The sequence below is a fragment of the Solea solea genome, chromosome 2 (genome assembly GCF_958295425.1).
Source record: "Solea solea chromosome 2, fSolSol10.1, whole genome shotgun sequence".
Lineage (NCBI taxonomy): Eukaryota > Metazoa > Chordata > Actinopteri > Pleuronectiformes > Soleidae > Solea > Solea solea.
The window spans coordinates 7,807,592-7,813,591 of NC_081135.1; the positions used below are offsets into that span (position 1 = coordinate 7,807,592).

The 6,000-nt window shown below is 37.4% G+C and overlaps 1 long non-coding RNA gene across 2 annotated transcripts in view; it reads right to left on the minus strand.

Moving 5' to 3' along the window:
- The window catches only part of LOC131440753 (uncharacterized), a 158,742-nt gene extending 153,144 nt beyond the window's left edge, over positions 1-5,598 (minus strand). For both annotated transcript variants that reach the window (XR_009231450.1, XR_009231444.1), the window contains exons 1-2: positions 5,556-5,598; positions 4,234-4,330 (exon numbers count right to left, since the gene is read on the minus strand). This is a non-coding gene — a long non-coding RNA (uncharacterized LOC131440753). The remainder of the gene's footprint in view (positions 1-4,233; positions 4,331-5,555) is intronic.
- Positions 5,599-6,000: the final 402 nt, after the last annotated feature.

Below are 6,000 nucleotides of genomic sequence, written 5' to 3' on the forward strand. Positions count from 1 at the left end.
TGTTACCGGTTTCTATAATTCATTTAAATATGTTTGTCTGTGTTCCTGATACAGTAAATCTGAAACAGTAATCTTCTATATTTCTTGGTAATTTTAGGCAGTTAAGCTCACAATAAATAGATGCACAATCTTTGAAAACACATTTACTGACCTTGAAGGTAATCACAGCTCTATATTGTCCCTCACAATGTGGTTTCAAACAATACTGTACTTTTTTGTGATGGTAACATCACTGAAATCCACTATAGAATGCCAAATAAAGAAATTTAAGTTTTAAAAGTGAACTAATTAGCCCAGTTCACCTTCCAAGTTCACTTAAAGCTATAGAAGCCTGTAGCTAGCCTGTAGGTAAGTTAGCCTGAGGTCATTCAACAACCATCAGCTTTGAAAATATTAAAGGATTTCTTTTTGTTTAATGTTGCATTTGATTTTGATCTAACTTTGTTTGTCATTCAGATTTAAAGGTTTCTTTAAATGCAGTATTATACACTAAAAGTGCACATGCACCCTTGGGGCAATATGTAAAGCATGTTGAATAAATTTTATAAAAAATATTTGCAAAGTGAGCTTAAACAAAAAAAAACACGGTGTGACTTTAAACTGCACGCTGAGAAAAGGAAAAGTTGTATATCTTTGCCTCTGCCTACTGCAGATTAACTCAGCCAATGATATTATTGCTGCCTCTGTAAAAGATTTGTGTAACTAAAACTCCAATCTACTAATGGCCACATAAAACAGCATCTCATTCTGAACAGACTTTAGTGTGCTCTCTTCCCGCACACTGGGAAAAAAATTAAAAATAACACTCCAGCTATTTGCAGATATAGCTTCATTCAAACAACAGGGCACCTGCGACTGTACAACAAGGACACTCTCAGACTGTCTGTCGTCAGTAAAAGCTGCAGTTTCTGATGCAAAAACAAAAGGAAAAGACACAGAGTCGATGAAAACAAATATGAACCTCTGTCACTGTAATCAGGTGAAAACTGCGAGGCCTGTGCACACATTCCTGCTGCTCTTTGGAGTGCTACAGAGCTGCACAGAGTGGCTTCCTCTGAATGTATTATTAGCCAGATAATTATTGATTTTTGTCTTTGCCTCATTATATTCAGATTAAGCTCATAGCATGGACAGAAACAATGATTTAAAAATGTGCCTTTTTTTTCTAATTTAGTCAGGATATCAGTGAACACATCTTGCACACACTCATATATGTAATTGCTTTTTTTTTTGAAGAGCAGTGGCTGATTATGTTAAAAAAAACCAACAACATAAACACATGTGAGCCCAGACACACTCCAATCCATAAATGTATAAAAGAGTAGCAGAGATTAATGTGTTGTGTTTAAAACCTTTTTCTGGAAGTCAAGCGTTCTGCCTGGTTATTTCTAAATTAAAAATGGAACTATAACAGCTCCTTAACATTCTCATCCTTATTAAAGACATTTCAGGACACACTGTAGCCAGGAGGCACAGTTCAAACATATATGATTTAGTGCAGGGGAAATCAGGGTTTAAGGGGAAGTTAATTCTCCTTCAAATATCTCACCAGGGAAGACATTCAACAAATTTGATAAAGCACCTGGTAGAGTGTGGTGAAAAAAAGGGCAAAGAAAACAGCAGTACTAAAAACACTAGACACAAAGTACATCAGAGAGCAGACACTCATATTATGGCCCTGGGAGTTGGAGGGCAAAGGCAATCATGAGAAAAGCCTTGTAGATCAGTGGTCAGATCAGATGATTTTCTGCACTTCTCTTATTCTTAATTTCATGATGTTAGATTCTATATCTATGTGCATACTATTTACACTGTAGGCACATGTTAAAAGGAATAGAGGCATCAGATGAAGAAAAAAAAAGCAACTTACTATGTCAGCTGTGGAGGAGATGATGACTACTGCAAATGCAGTTTTCCTTTAGCAAAACCACAGTGCAAAATTTATGGCATATTTTCTTTACAAACAACTGGCAAACATCTAAACTTAACTTTCAAAAAGGGGCATAATTTAAGCTTGTTGTAGAACCAAATGGGTGGAGTGGGAAGTGTTAAAATGTTAAAGTAGTTATTAAACTTGCACTGAAGCATATTTTCATATTATAATGTATAATGAGTATAATGGCTTGAACCACAGATAATTATGACCTAAATGCAGTTTCTATAGGTTCCATCAAGCATTTTATGCATCTTTGCGTTTAAATTCTCTGTTTCAGTTTACTACTACTTCCAAGCAGTAAACAAACACCAGTTGGCAAACACATACAGTATGCGTATGAAACGTTGGAGGAGACCAAAACAGAGCTGGATAGTGGACTTAAATGTGTTGCATTAAGTCAGGAGTAACACAATCAAGTGGTTGCTTTGTTAATTATAATATTGTCTTTGAATTTCATTAATATTTTAAAGGTGTAATATATTTTATTCGCATATGTTAGTTGGCACCTTACCTGGCAGTTCTAGGGAAATAAATGAGGTAAACTCCACATATGTGGCACACAAAGGGGTTTAAAACAAATGCTATGAATTATTTGCAGCTCCTATTTGTCCCTGCTTTGGTATACATACCCAGGGTGTTTATTTGAAATGAAAGGGTGTGGCAAAGCTGGGTAATGAAACCCAGCTGCAGGCCGCAAAGACACTGGATTGATTCCCTCACAACACAGGCCAGAGAGGGAGCCAACTAGGAGCATAACACAACAAGAAAATCGAAAAAATACAAACAAAACGAGTGATTTGCACACAAAAGAAAACTGAATCAAGCGCAGCCCATCCACTGGAGAGAATTTCATGTAAACAAGTGGCCTGTGCTAAAACAATACAGCTGGATTTCCTCTCGGTAAGCGACGATAATCATCACTCACTGTTTACCACAGTGGAGCAGAGTTCCAGCCCCAAGCAGCCTCGAGTTCCTCAATAACACAACCAAAGCTGGATTCACTAACTTTATCTCTGTGATGATGCCTTTCTCCACAAAGATTTGGCACCAAGTGTCTTGCTACTGTCCAAAAAAAATCAGAGGTTTGTGTCTTTTCTCTGCAGCAATAGTTTTATTTTAGAGAATTTTATTTTATTTGAAATTTGGATTTTAAAACATTTGTGATACAATTTAGCACCTATAAAAAAAGATCTATTTTTTAATGTATTCTAAATATCCTTAATTTGAATCAGTTTTCCCCACCAACATTTCTTAACCATTCAAAAACTAATCATTTCTCTTGATGGAAATAAAGAGCTTATCATATGCAAAGTGCTCAACATCAATGTCTTCATATTCTCATTTGAGAAATTCATTGCGCGGTGAATTCCCTCAGGATCACTACAGCCAAGTTTATGCCTTGCAAAACTTTTTTTCTTCTTATTCTCTCACTTTAATTCAAGTTGGCACGTTATTTCACAGAAATACCGTCGGGCTCGAGGGAGAAACACAGACGTGGTCTCACTTGTTAGTGCGGGTTTTAGTGCTGAATAAGGATCAGACAATGGGCTGAGGGGAGAGGGGCTGCAGACTAGCGAGGTATTGACACAGGAGATATTGCCTGAACAAAGTGGATCCGTGAGAAAAGGGAGCGAGCGTGAAGGAACAAAAAAAGAGAAAGATTATCTTAATTATCATTCAGGAGCTGCTTAGTGCAGCACCTGTGCATGAATAATGTCATTTATAGGCACATTGAGATGTGCATAATTCCCCCTTAAATCATACACATTAGCAGCATAACAAGGGATGAACAAGTCGGCCTCTCACAGGCTAAACCAGAAGTGAGGGGGTTCATTGTCAGCCGCTCACCTCCCAATACAAATGTATTACTTTATTCAAAGACTTTACATTTCTCTCATTTAACACTCTCTATTCGGTCCAGAGGAGCAATGAGGTTACATATCCTTCATCATATTACCACACTGGGTGACTTCAAAATATCGTTTTAGGCTATGATTTAACAGAAGAGGGTTTTGTATGATCACACTTACTTTAAGTGAAATACACTAAGGAACTCTTACTTCTAATCCTACTAGGGTCAGCAGCATATCACATTCTGAACACCCCAGACCAAATTGGAGTTGCAGCCTATGGAAAACTAGTCCAGACCAGTATAAATATAAAAATATGATTTTTATGAATGGTGCTTTACAACTTCAAATCTGAGGAAATGTATATAAAGCAATTATGTTATAACTTAAAGCATGTTAAACAATGTCGTTTCATCACCCAACCTAAACAAAAATAAATCATCTTACCTTAACAAAGAGCTGGTTTGGTCTGATGATTGATCTGCGATGTGTGGAGGTGACAGAGATGACGACCTCACACCAGCTGGGAGGTCATCTTCTTCCTCTGGATAAGAGTAAAGGTCCATTATAAAATAATTAGTGACATTAATGTGGAGGGTTTGTACGTTTAGGCTACTGTACAAACATGGCAGGACAAAATGGCAGCCAAAGGGCCTAGCATACATACACTATACATGTAAAAGTAGAAACAAAAATGATTTTTATTAATTCATTCATGGTCTACCTGGAGCCAATCCAGCTGACACTGAGCAAAAGGGGTATACGCTGGACAGGTCACCAGTAGATTTCAGAGCTAACACACAGAGACAAACAACCATTCACTCCCACATTCAAACCTACGGTCAATTTAACCTGTGCATGTTTTTGAACTGCGGAAGGAAACCAGAGTTCCTGGAGGAAACCCAAGTCCACACAGGGAGAATGCAAACTCTATACAGAAAGCCCCTCGTTCTTTGAGCTGTAAGGCAACAGTACTAGCCACTTCTCCGCCGGGTGGACACAATTTCTATTTTAAAAAACTAGTTTTATTTACACCCTCCTCGCCAGGTCCAGCTAACTCAAGAGTAGATCTCCATACAAAAAAAATCAAAAGAAACAAAACTTGCATTTGCTTTTGAGCTTTCTGTGTCAATTCTACCACTGTTAGTGTACAACAAGCACTGTTAAACCAAACAAAACCAAAAACACTTTTAATCCACATGACATACACAATTATTTATTTCCTGGTGTTGCGAGGCATGCTTACTAATCATTAGCTTTTTCTTTACATCTGGCCTGCTGTTATACAGCAAATTTTCCCACTGCATGACTAAAAAAGGAGTATATTATTTTATTCTATGGAGCAAACACACAGGACAAGACACTGTCAACAAAAACAAATACTACTACTACAACAACAACAACAACAACAACAACAACACAATTATGGAAGCTCATATACCTGGAGAAATGATAAAATAATATTAGCATAGCAGCTTCATAAGATGTGGCTACAGCACACTTTAATAAAGAGAAGGCAAAATAACATGGAGCTAATTAGAACCACCTGCATGCCGGCCGTTAGCTTAGCCACGCTAAATATTAGCCACGCTAAATATTAGCATGCTACAATTAACCAATAAAACACATTTCAGACATGAGTTAGTCAACATAACCACAATAAATAAGGTCACTCTGCAGACTTTACAACTTTTACAACACACTGTGACGTTTACCCCCCCACACACACAAGTTTTAGCATTTAATTGAGAGAAGGAGCAAAGATTCACCTTTTCAGCAGCATGCCCTCCACAGCTGACCAGGTAAAACGACATCAAACAGGAAGTGATGTCATTCAACCGTTAAATGAACACACACACACACCAGCCACTTTATTAGGTACACCTGTTTAACTGTTTGTTGAAGCAAATATTTAATTAACCAATTATATTACAACATCTAAGTATATTTTGGCATATCTGCAAAATGCTGAAATTCTAATTGAGTGTCAGAAGGGGGATGGAAGGTGATTTAAATGATTCAGGGTCAAATAATGTTGTAATAGTAGCACCAGTGTAGCAGGAAAACAGTTTTCTGACAACAATCCAAGGCAATCTAAGGGGGTTTCGCACCATTAAGTGTTGAATAAAGTATTCACATAACAACAGTTATTGACTTAGGCCTGTACGCGACTGAAACTTTATCCGCGCGATTGTACCACTGTGTCCTGAAAGA